Genomic DNA, 13,942 nt, shown 5'->3' on the forward strand with positions numbered 1-13,942 from the left:
TCCACCTCCTCGCTCCATGGCTTCAAATACCAGCCGAGGGCTCCGACCTCGAACACATCTACATTTGCAACCGCTCATGTTCCTTTGCACTTCTCCACCCTTGTAAACTCTATAGCGGCCTTTTTCCCCTTCTTGGAGATCTAATCAACTTCATGGTCAGCGAGGACAACCGAGGCAAACATGTGGTGGAGGAGATCCCGGAGGAGGACATGCCGATGAACCAGCACCTTCGATGTATGAGGTGAGATTGATATCTTCTGTTCATGGTGATGAACTTTTCTAACTCATTTATAGGTTCGTCTAGAATGATAGTCTTTGACCTCTCCCTAGGGCCAGTGAGCCCTCTGATGCAGCATCTCCTACGCTAGCCTCATCATCGGATTCCTCTGACTCTTACAATGGCGACGACGCCCGGCATTTCCTCTGAGAGTGGAGGGCAGCCCAGGACCGCTATTCTGAGGCAACTCGGGAAAATGGCTAGCTTGAGATCTGCCTCGGGGTCTCTCAAGCCGCCCTTCACGCTGCAGAAGAAGCGGCCAGTGCCACTTGGGCGCGGCTGGCTAAGTCCAACGCCATGGTGGCGGGTAAGATGAAATCCATGAATGTTTTTATTCTAATTTCCATTGTCTTTATATTGATAGCTCTCCTATTTCTGTGATCGCCAGTCCTGATGGTGTAGTTGGAGTCCCTCCAACTGGCGGCGAATGTGGCCACAGATGCCGTTAATGCTCGGGGCCCCCCTCATCAATGCCTGCCTCCATGACGTTTCGGCCCGCGTCTAGGAGATCACCCTTCATGGCGTCTATCATGGCCCATCGATGGCACTGGCCATGACGCAAGTCTAGATCAGGCACAAGCTCCACACCATGGAGACTGGCTTCCCGATGGGCAATGGCCTCGAGGAGCACAAGGACTTGATCGCAGAGTTCGTCGATGCAGCGGAGGCCATCGTGGACATCACATCTGCTCAGGATGTGACAAACAATGTCTTCGATTAGTTATGTATCTAGGGCAAAACTGATCAATGAATAAAATCTTCCACCTTTTCTATGATTGTATCTGTGTACTTTCTACAGTGTCATGATTTTTCCTGCGTTTGTTTTTGTTCTATAGGCGATACATTTCATATCGACTTTTCTTCCTTTTGGGGTAATTTTGAACTAAAGGCGATACCGTTCTGGTACCGGCTATTAGAGCCGATGACTAAACGAATCAGCTGCCAAGTGTTGATCCAAATGCTAGGATAATATTTCTTCAAACATTTTCCATTAATCACTCTTTTATAGGTTGCACCAGAATTCTCCAGACCAAAGATTAAACAATCGATCGATCCAGGCCAAGCATCTCATTAAGCAGAACAACCTCTAATAAATTTATCAACTCTGGCTTGTACTCAGGATTCGACTTAGCGCTTACATATGTCGGTCTAGGCTTATCTTCATGACCAATGTCTATCTCCCTTAATCCACCGACCGACGCGAAGCCATGATTATCCATTAAAACAAACTCTTAGAGCCAATTACTTGGATTGGCTGTTGGACTTCATTACTGGTCTTAATGAATCCTCCTTCCCAAAGCTTGCCAAAAAAACATTCGAAGTCTTCTAGCTCCCAATATACTGGATCGGCTGTTGCGATACTCACAGATTCATCAGCGCGAACTAGCTCGACATCATCTCCATGCCATTGAATCAAACACTGATGCATAGTTGATGGCACACAACAGTTTGCATGAAACAAATCATGACCAAGGAGTAAACTGTATGACCCTTTTCCATCAATGACGAAGAATGTGGTGAGCAAAGTTTCACTTCCGATTGTCAGTTCGACGTTCATTGCCTCCTGATCGTGGATGCATTACCTCCAAAATCCTTAAGCATCATATCAGTCTCAATCAAATCTTCTGGTCCCTTGCTAAGTTTATGAAAAGTGGTGTAAGGCATAAGATTGACAGAACCACCTCCATCTACCAACATCTTGCGCATCGGCTTCCCATCAACAAAACCTTTTACATATAAAGCCTTTAAGTGTCAATGCTTGACTGGCTTATCAAATATAGCCTACTGTATAACTGTCAACTTGGCAACTATCTAATCATATTCCGATTCATCAAAATCTGAATAAACTTCTTGATCTGCTGGAGCCTTGAATTCTGACGACAACAGAAAAGCCATTTGAATATTAGCTAATGGTTGCCCCCTATCGGCTGTTTGTTTGGCACGCCACACCTGAGGTCTACCAGATGCCTGAACCTGTTCCAACTCTCTATTCCTTAGGCGTTGCACCCTCCTTTTCTGGCTTCTTGTCAAACCTCCTGGACACCATTGCCCTTCCTGCCAAACATATTCTTCTTCATTATCTTCTCCATAATTAGCATAGTTTTGATCAACAATTCGCTTCCTAAGCCGATCATGAACACTTCTATTTTTTAAGCGCCGATCCATATTATTATAATGATACACATCTCGAGCATGGATAGATCGGTGGTTGGCTTGAGATTGCCTAAACTCCCAATATTGCTCGCTGCACTCTGGGCAATTATTTCTAGTAGGCAATTTCAAACCTTTATTCTAGCAATATCTAAAGAAAGGACAATTCCAATGTGATTCAGCTTGCTTTCTTTCATACCTCTCTTTTTCCTGTTGACGCTGGTATTCTTGCTCTTCTAACCAACGCTGATAATCCTTTTCCTTCTGCCGCTGCCATTTATTCAACAAAATCCGAGATGTAACACGCGGCCTTGTTGCCCCATCCTTCGACGTCTCTCCCTGCTCATATCGGCTCTTTTGTTGGTCACGACACCTTCTAACCTCTCTATATTCATCAGCCGATATTTGTATCTCATGATCGACTGTTCCAATTTCTTTTGATCTAGTTGATGTTAGGACTTTAGTCTTCCCTTTGAGCAATCTAGCATCAACCATGTTTTGATCTTTTGGGAAAGGATTATCATCAACTTTCATCTTTCGAGGTGTATCAAATTTGAGCCTCCTTTGCTGAATAGCCCTCTGTATATATTGCCAGAAAACTCTGCACTCATTAGTAGAATGAGAAGTAGCATTGTGAAACTTGCAGAATTTCTTGTTCTTCAACTGATCGGGAGTCAACATAACATGGTTGTCAGGCAACTTGATCTACCCCTTCTCAAGCAAGAAATCGAAGAGCTTGTCTGATTTTGTGACGTCGAAGTCATAGCTCTCTTTGACTCCTCTTCCCCAAGGATTTGACACCATTACTGCCTTCTTACCCCAATTCCATTTAGCCACGGCAACTTCTTCTTCTTCATCGTCTTCATAGCCATCATCAACTGAATATGGATTATATGTTTTGGCAATTGCGGTACTCTTCTGGAATCGGGTATCTCTACGAATATTCTGAAATTGGCTATTGAGCACTGCCACTCGTTGAGCCAACTAACCTAAATTGTCAAACTTTTGCCCTAGCAGCTTTTCTCTCCATGTTGGCAACATTCCTTGAACGGCCAATGCAGCTAGCTGATCATCAGTCAAGTTCAATGAGAAGCACAAATTTCTGGTCTCTCAGAATCTCTGAAGAAACTCGATGCCTGATTCATTAGTTCTCTGCCATATAGTCATTAGATCGGTAATTTTCTTTTCTCCTGTCCCAGTGTAAAAATATGTATGAAACTTCTTCTCTAAGTCAACCCAATTGACAATGGAGTTAACTGGCAATGATAAAAACCAAGAGAAGTCTTGTCCTGATAGGGACAAGGAAAAGAAACAAACTCGATGGGACTCTTCAATAGATGCTTCGCCCAACTGTGTAAGATACCAACTGACATGTTCTATTGTGCTTGTGCTATCTTGACTAGTGAACTTAGCAAACTCCGGGAGCCTATAATTTGCTGGAAATGCGACCAAAATCATACCACTCTGGATATGGGCATTTGTACGAGAAGGTCTGCCCTTTTGGGTTCAGACCAAACTGATTCTTTATCATCTTGGTCACTCTAAGCAACAACTCATCAGCATTCGAATTTGGATTTCTCTACAATTGCTGACCCATCTATGGATTAAAATTTTGGGTACCTTGATACCCCAAATTTGGAATCATGTGAAGGGTGCTGTAATCTATGCCATAATGATACCCTTGTGGAATTTCTATCTACTAGGTTCTTTGCTGGTTTGCTACTTGAAGTCTCTAGTTATAGATATTAGGATCTATATCTCTATGAATCCATTGAACTGATGGCGCTATTCTTTGAGCCAACGACGGTATCTGGCCTAATGTGCCAAAATTGATCATTTGATTCTGAACTTGCCCCGTTGGCTGTTGCACGTGCTGTTCTGACGATCTAGGATTATACTGTATCTAATTAGTAGTAGCACCCTGAACTTGCTTAGATGAGCTCTGAACCACCTGGATATCATCATTACTAGCTGGTGCTGCTTCTTGATGGCTAGTACTGGCTTGATTAGTCCCCTGAATCGATGGATGTGGAATGTTGTAATAAGCTGGCCCAACCTGATCAACTGGAAACCCATGAAACACCTCTTTCATGGTGTTGTGGAATGTGTTCAAGAAAACTTCATTATGATTTGACATGGCATCATGAACAGACTTGTTTACAGCCTCTAAGAAGAAATGCATGTCTTTAGTTTCATCTACATCTGTCTACCCATGCAACAGAACTCTCAGTAGTGGATATTTCTGAACAATTTTATTGTCACATGTCTTGGTGTAGGACAACAAATAGATGTTCTGAAATTCTTCTATAGCTTTGCTGATGACATCTTTATCTCCATTAGGTAGGTCTTCATAAGGCACCATAAGGATGTCATTATTGTTGTAAGTCGTCATGATGATTATGGGGTCCCACCGAGCATGCCACAATGTGTGTCAGCATGAAAATGTCGACACACAACAAGCCGAAAGGATCTACTTAGGATGAGCTCGGAGATCCGCTTGGCTTCAACATAGGGTTAGTCGATCCTACGTATTCCTCCCGAGGCATGCCAGTCAATTTGACCCTACAATTGACAAGGAGAGAAAGTTTATCAGTAATTTAAGGTGGAACAAGCCGGTCTTTGCCTAGACAGTTCCAAGTGTGTTGCTTCGGGAGCAGCCAGATGGGAAAATCGACTAAATAGCCGATACGCGCAGAAATCGGCTGTTACAGACTATAAAGCTCATGGGTAGCGATTGATTTTATGTTGATAGGTACAATACACGTAGATGTAAGTGAGATGATCAGCTAGGCAGATATTACCAGTATAAAGCATTGAGCCGATAAATCTAACGAGAAAGGATATAGCATGTGAACAAATCGACTATCTGATACAAATGGACCTACAAATGCTCTGAATCTAATCTATTACCATCAATAGTGAGGTTCAACCGAATCGATGGCAGCTATGATGATAATAACAAACTAAAACCAAAGAATCTGTAAAAACATCTATACTTCAACAGGCTTTCTAAAAGACATGCTATACGTGAAGGCTTGGATGAATCGGCTAAAATAGCTGATTTAGGTGAAGAGGGACTACAGCGTGTGAAGAATCGACTATTTCACATGGACAAACCTATGAACTCATCAGACTTAATCTGCTATCTTTAACAGTGGGGTTCGACCAGATCGATGCAGCCATAATAAAGACAACAAATCAAACCTTTAAAGTAAATAGATCTATTCACATTTAACAGAATCATGTAAACACGTTGTAGGCGTTAACGCATAGGCGATCGACTATTTAGCCAATGTAGGCATAGCAAATAGTTAAGGTCATGCCTGATCGAGAACAAATCTACCAACTAGCATCCTCCAATCTAAAGTGCTATCAGTGGGGATCGACCGGATCGTTACAACCATAATAGCAAACCATAGACCAGATTTAACTAACCAGCAAACCTCTTCAAGATTATACATGCCTTAACCGCGTACTATGCATGATCAAGATCGAAGTAGAACAGCCGATGAAACATAACCCGTCGCTCAGAGTAAGAAATATCGTGTTGTAGCAATGCAAATGATAGACTAAAAGAATATGAGGCTGATCTAAATCGATCTCGACCGGGCAGGTTAATGTTGTTGCAAACTAACGACAATGAAAACATCAGCAAGATCGGTAACTTAATGAATCTACCTGAAGGACGCCACCCTTAGATAGAGCCGATAACTTGATCTTAATCTAATTCGAGTAGTGGAGGTTGACCGGATCAATGTAGCCATACTTGAACTAGATAAGAGTTGATAACTAGCTTATACTAGAGTTTGTAGTGGAGGTCGAACTTAACCAATGCAGCCATACAAACAGAAGTATAAGCCATGATGGTACTTACAGACAAGCCAGAGGTCGGCCGGACCGATACAACCCTGCTTGTTGAAGAACTCACTGAGATCTAGTCTACTCCTACTCCTAAGGGTTGGCACGGAGCCAAAAAAAGTAAATTGTATTTGATTGATGGGATGTCCTTTTACAATAACCGGGGTCCAATATTTATACCTGGAGCCTAAGTATGAATCCTACTCAAGTACGACTCATTACAATCTTTGGTATAGAAGAAAACATTTCTAACTCAAGATAACTTGGACCCTAATCTTTCCCTTTTTGCAGAGTCTGATATGTATCTCCCGACGCCAACCGTAGCTCATTGTCATTATTTGTTGACGTCATTCGAAGAGAGCCAATTCCAGTATCGCATCTGAATCAGCTGATATTGATCCTTATGCAATCGATTCCTTAATTGACACAATCTTGGAAGCTTCGAGTTCCCGAGTTCTTCCCAAATTTTGCTGTAAATAGAACCATTTCTTGAACATTTGCTATTTTCATGAGTACCACTTATAGGATATCACTTGTGAGTTGATCTAGACATCACTTGTGAATTCTTGATGAAATACTTGAGTCTAGATACCACTTGAAGTAAACAAACAAGATATCCATTTGCATTGTTGTCTTATGCTTGTACTCTTATTGCTATCATGAGCTTCTATGGTTGACTTGAACTAAATTGACTTGCCTAAGCTTCCAAGTCCAGTTTGAACCAATGACAAGCTTCTTCACACCTCTTGCAAGGGTTATCTTGCCAATGTTGTACTTGTCACTTGTTGGCAATCCAAATTAAATCAAGTACTTGGGTTCACTAGCTCATGAACAAATTCATATACTAACCACTAGATCAACCAATCATTCAAGCAATAGTGGTAGGCTATGAATTTAAACATTTCATTTGTTATGCATGATCCTATGAAGTATGTACTATATGCACTAATCGCATACTAGTAAGGGATGAAATGATCATGCACATTACAATAATACCTTTGCTATGTTGGAGTAGAGGATAGTCACATAGATTCCAATTCATTACTCCAATAGCAATGTGAAGTCCAATTATAAGCTTGGTGAAGACCAATTATCATAGATAGAGTCTATTCTTCACCCATATGAAATGAGAACCACTAATGATCAAGTACACTATCTTGTTGTGGTTAGCTTGCTTCATCTTTGATCAATGCTTGCATGAGAGAACTATTTGGAATACCACTTGAATTGCCATGACTAGCTCTCTTTTGGGTGTTGCTTGCTTTTCTTGATCAACCCTTTTGATTGCTTCAACTAAGCATCTCAAATATCCCTCAGATCACTACTTCCATGTTAGCCTTCCAAGTACCACATTTGGTTTACCTACACATAGGCGGCAAGCCCCTACACTAGGGAGAAGTGACCCCTCTTCAAGAATCATTCTTGACACTCACTTGAAATGAATTGATTGATTGATCCAAGTGATGGACTTAACTTAATGAGTAACCTTGTTTACTTGTTTAAGTCATTTTCTTTCTACCAAATGATTTCCAATAGTCACTAGAACTTAAACTTCATCTTCATCTTGAGTTTGATCTTGATCTTCCAATTTGAGTACCAAATGTGTGCAAAGTACACTCCATAATCAAATGCCCTTGTACTCTTTGCTTGTCATGCTTCTAGATCATCTCAAAACCAAATTTAGGTGTCTCAATTACTTATAAACATGTTTTTAACTTGAGGACCTTTCAATCAAAGTGACTCCAAATAAATCCAATATTTGTCACTTTTCTGGCAGATTTTGTACCCTTCAATAAAAAATGCATATCTCATAAAGTACAAATCCAAATACCACAAAATTTGGTGGAGATGTGCTTCACTAACTTATCTAAGAGCTGTAAAATTTGAGCTTTATTTGACTTCTAGATTGCTACCAGATTTCAATTATTCCACCACTACTACATGTTGAAAACTGCTGCACTGTAGCTGACAAGATCTACTCCAAAACCGAAACATCTCTTATCCAATTCTCATGAAATTTGTACAAAATCTTATACCATAAGTATAGAGAATGTACACCAATTTTTATGCCAATCCAATAAGTTTTGATCACTCAAACATGGCTAAGATCATAGCTAGCTCAGATTTTGCAATATAGGACTGATTTCAATCACTTGAGCTATACTTCATCAAATGTGAATCAAACTTGAAATCAACTTATTTGAATACTTTCACAAGACATATATCCATTCAATTCACTTACTAAATGCCATCTTATAAATTTATCCAGCACAAATCCATCCAAACTTGATTACTAAGCTATTTATCCATTCAAACATCTCATAGCAAGCAACATTGCATATTTATCCAATTGAATCAACTCATATGCACCCAAATGAAATGATCAACAAGAGATATACCTTGGTTAGCTCATGATCATCCAATTAGCAAGCTTCAACTCATATTTGCAAGCCATCAAATAATCCAATAAATCACCACAACTTGATCATGACACTTGTATGTTGAAGCACATTTGGACTTCACTAATTCTTGGCTTGGCATTGGGATAGAATTGCATTAAGCTTCAATGCTTGATTCAACATATGGTGATCAATATGAAAACAATTGAATCAAGCCTCCAATGCCATGGTACCTACACACATTCATCCACTTTTTGATGGTACCCAAACTAGTTTGGGTCCTCTCAAGTTAGGTGCAACATACTTAGGCATAGCCTTAGTATGAATAACGGGATATTTTGCAATAGCAACCATAGAGGTACCATTACCATCCTTTCTAAGCACATTATTATCAACAATTTAAATAGGCTTAGAAGAGTTACCTAGGGGACATGAATGAGCCATGTGTCCCCTTTCCCGACACGAGTAGCACTTTCTTCTTGATTGAGCCTTTTCTTCCTTGCTCATGTGGGGCTCCTCATTGCCTTGCCTCTCATGAGTTGCTTGAGCCTTCTTCTCAAGCTTGGTAGGACACTTAGAGGCCAAGTGTCCCGTGTCTCCATACTTGAAGCACTTGATGTGAGCATAGGCTTTCTTCTCATCTTCATTCTTGCTCATCATCTTGATATCTTAGATTTGCAATGGATGCCTTGCCTTTCCACCCCTTCTTGTTTTCTTCTTCCTCATCCCCAAATAACCATCTTGATGGTTGATCTTGACTTGAACTTGGGGTTTTGCTTTTGGCTCAACTTGAGGCTTCTTGGTTGGGCAATACTTGGCAAGATGTCCCATATCATGGCACCGGTAGCACATGAAATGAGATATCTTTTCTTCTTGTATCTTCATGTTCTTGCCCTTGCTCTTTTTGAAGCCAATGCCACTCTTATCACCATAGCTTCTTTGATTCTTCATCATATGCTCAAAGGTGACTTTGGTGTTGTAGCACATCTCTAACTTGTTGCTCAAATTCTTCACTTGTTCATTGAGCTCATTGTTCTCCTTCAAAAGGTTAGTCTCACAAGACATAGAACTAGAACAAGCATCTATTTGTGAAGAGCATGGCATATCTAATAAATCATCACAAGAGGTGGATACATGCTTTTTTCCCTACATCACAAGAGTTAGTCATATGTTGTAATTGATCACTTGACTCATGTGATGAGCTCTCATTATTTTTAAGTTTCTTTGAAAACACTTAAATGAGAGAAGCATGTTGTTCTAATAATTCTTCATGAGATGCAAGTAGTGTCTCATGAGTCAATTTTAGCTCACCGTGTGAAGATTTAAGAACATCAAGTAATTTCTTATGTTCTTCATATGAGTTCTTTAGAAATGAGTTTTCATTTTCCAATTTCAATGTTTTAGCTTTCTCATTTTCTAAAGACATGGTCATGCTAGCAAGTCTACTAACAAGCTCATCATATGAATCAACACGATCAACCATATTAGCATTTGATACCTTGGTGTCACCTTGTGACATGAAGCAATGTGGTGATGTGCTTGTAGTGGCATCACAATCATCATTTGAGCATGAACCATCCTTATCACCATCAAGTGTGCATGGAGTAGCATCGTCATTTGCATCACTTGAGGCATCATCATCAACCTTGTCAAGTGATCTTGTGGTAGTATGATCATCATCATCACTTAACCATGAGGTGGAGCAATCTTCCACAATCACCAAGTTGTGGTCATGCTCAACATCCTCATGCGCCACTTTCTTGGGCTCATCCTCCTTAAACTTGCCATCATCCCATGTGGAGGAATCACTGAAGGTGCGCTTGATGGACTCCCATATCTCAGGAGCGGTTCCCTTGTAGTTTACTTGTTTCATCAAAACAAAACTCAATGCATCCATTAGATAACAACAAGCATGTGCATCAAGTTCATAGAGAACTCTTTGAGCTTTGGTGAGATTTCTATGGTCCAAGACATGAGTGAGACCACTAGTGACTATCCACCAAAACTTAGATCCCTTTGCACGAAAATGATCAACCATGTGATTTTTCCAAAGTGCAAAGTTTGTGCCATCAAAAATGTGTCTCACAAACATCTAGCCCACTAAATGTCATCCTCTCGGGTCAGTGAAGACTACAAATGAGAGACCTAGCTCTGATACCACTTGTAAGGTCAAGATGGCGGACTAGAGAAGGGGTGAATAGTCCTTTCTAAAACTTAATTGTGCTGGCTAACCGAAACAAGTGCGGAATTAAAACTATCGGTCTAGCCAAGACTACACCCCTCTATCTATGTTCTCTAGCACCTTGCAAAGATTCTAATTAAGCAACAAAGGTGTTGGACTAGCTAGAGCTCACCTAATCAATTATAGAAGCAAGGTCACACAAACCTATGTCACTAGTACTTTAAGCAACGGGGAGCTCCTACACAATTCTAGTAAGCAAAAGCACAAAGCTCCTAAGCTCACTAGCAATGCTCAATAACAAGGCAACCAATGCCAAATTGGAGAGCGCAAATACTTAGCTACACAAACTAAGCAATGTGACTAACAAGGTTACACAAACCAAATTAGCCACGCAAGGGAGCTACTCCTATGCTACACAAGCAAGAAGGTAACTAGTGAGCTACATAAGCTAACTAATTACAAGAGTAACTACACAAGCACAATGTATAGAAAGTAATTACAAGCTTGTGTAACGAGGATGCAAACTACCGGGAATACAAGGATGACACGATATTTTTCCAGAGGTTCACGTGCTTGCCAACACGCTAGTCCCCGTTGAGACAAGCTCCAAGGTTGCCACCGGTCCTCTTGCTAGTGGTGACCCACAAGTCACACTCTCCCACATGGAGTGCTTACCACAAGCTCTAGCACTTGACCCGGCCGGACCACTTGTCGCCCTTCGCATCTCACTATACTAGAGTTGCTCTTCGTGGCTCCCACGGGGCGAGCACAATATCCCTCACAAAGCTCTTCTCCGGAGCACCGCACAAGCTTCTTGCGGGCTTCGATGGAGACCACCACCAAGCTGTCTAGGAGGTGGCAACCTCTAAGAGTAACAAGCACCACTGGCTTACAACTCAAACACCTAGTGCCACTCGATGCAACCTCATGATGCAATCGCACTAGAACCGCTCACTCAATCGATTGGATGAACACTATCAAGCTAGAGTGAGCTAGAGGCCTCCCAAGCACAGCTACACAAGACACCAAGGCTCAAGGGTGCTCAACTCTACTCCCCTCACTGCCAAAGGCCGACCAACACTTCTATTTATAGCCCCACGGGCTAAAATAGCCATTACCCCTTGACTAGGCATTTTTTGGGCTAACCGGACGCACCGGTCACACTGACTGGACGCACCCAGCTAGCATCCGGTCATGCTACGCAGTCCACATGTCGCACGCCAACGATTAAGTTGTGACCCGACGCAGCATAGTGAGATGACCGGACGCTGCTACGCTTGAGTCCGATCATTTTTAGAGAGCTCCTCGAGCCTCTATTTTGTCACTGGATGCGTCTGATCATAGGTGATCGGACATAGACCAGCGTCCGATCAGTTCTGTGCTCGCGCGCCAACTTCAGCGCCACCTACATCAACATACGTCACCTTGACCGGATGCACCATCATCGAGTCCGGTCACCAGTTGGACCAGAGTCTGGTCAATCAACTCGCGCCCCTCAGCTAGCCAGCGTGCCGTGGCTAAAATTGACTAGATGCGCAGGTCCTCCCGAGGACTATGTTTGGTCACCTCCAGTGACCACTTTTCACCTCTGTTTCTTTGCCGAGTTGATCCGTTTCAACTTCAACTTCTCCTTTGCAAATATGCCAACACCACCAAGTGTACATCACAATGTGCATGCGTGTTAGCATTTTCACAATCATTTTACAAAGGATTAGCCACTCAACTTGCCATGCCACTCGATCCTAATGACGATACAAAGTTAGATCACTCGAGTGGCACTAGATGACCGATATGCAAACAAGTTTGCCCCTCTTGATAGTACAGCCATCTATCCTGAACCCGATCATCAACTTCTCTACACACCTATGATCGGTGAAATGAAATGCCCTAGGTTATACCTTTGCCTTGCGCTTTTCATTCCATCTCCTCCATTGTCGATGCAACACATGCACCAACCAATCATCAAATGATATGATCCACTTCATATCATCACGTGACCGTTGAAAGCATCTAGGCCCCTTGTTGGGTTTTGGTGATTAATGACAATACAAGATTACTATGACTAACGTGTGTTTTGTAGAGGCAATTAAGTTAGGTCATGGTAATGGAGATCGATTGGGCAATCATAGATGTCATGCCCCTACGATGGAAATTGTTTCAGTTTTCAAAGGATGGATGACAAGGTTAAGGATGACTAGTTCTAAGTGTCCATTGGAGTTGGAGAGACACTTAGAGTAGTTTAGGACTTTGTTTTTCCTTTGGCCGTACTATTAAGGGGGGGTATGGATGGGTAGCTTGACCTAGGTGAGTCTAGTGAGTTAGGTGTGGTGCACACTTGCTAAGTCTAGCACTAGGTAGCTCCAACATTGCCCTTAGATCCAATGGAGCAAACTTCATTCACGTATGATCAAAAGTTGGAAGTGAATGGAGGGTCAAATACTGACCGGACGCTGACTGCAGGGTCCGGTCAGTTCACTTGACCGAGGAGATTGCGTCTGGTGTGATCGGACGCTGAGAGGCTAAGTGATTGGACATAGAAAGCCTATGTCTGATCGACTCCAGTAAGGTTCCAGAAGAGTGAATCTGTGACCAGACGCGTCCGGTCAATACTGATCGGACCCTGAGGATCCAACGTCCGGTCGAGTACAGTAAGCATCTAGTGAGGGAAAAATGTGACCGGACGCGTCCGGTCAGTGCTGACCAGACCCTGCCAGCGTCCGGTCATCACTTAAACACTAGTGTGCGGGTTGAACTGACCGGAGCGTCCGGTCACCCCGTAGAAGCACATAACGGTTCGTTTTTCAAGCTGCCTTATAAATAGAACCTCCACTCGTGTGTGGGGGTACTTTTGCTCATTCCAACAGCTGAGAAACACGTTTGTGAGTGCAAAGAAGGGCAAGGTCCTAGTGAGGTGATTGAGATTTGAGAATCCAAGAGAGTAGCCTCATTAGTGAATCAAGGGTAGCAAAGTGTGCATCCACCGTTCTCATTAGGCTTCGCGTGGTCAAGTGAGAGTTCGTGCTTGTTACTCTTGGTGATCGCCATCACCTAGACGACTTGGTGGTGATTGGGAGC

This window comes from Miscanthus floridulus, chromosome 10 (assembly GCF_019320115.1).
Source record: "Miscanthus floridulus cultivar M001 chromosome 10, ASM1932011v1, whole genome shotgun sequence".
NCBI lineage: Eukaryota > Viridiplantae > Streptophyta > Magnoliopsida > Poales > Poaceae > Miscanthus > Miscanthus floridulus.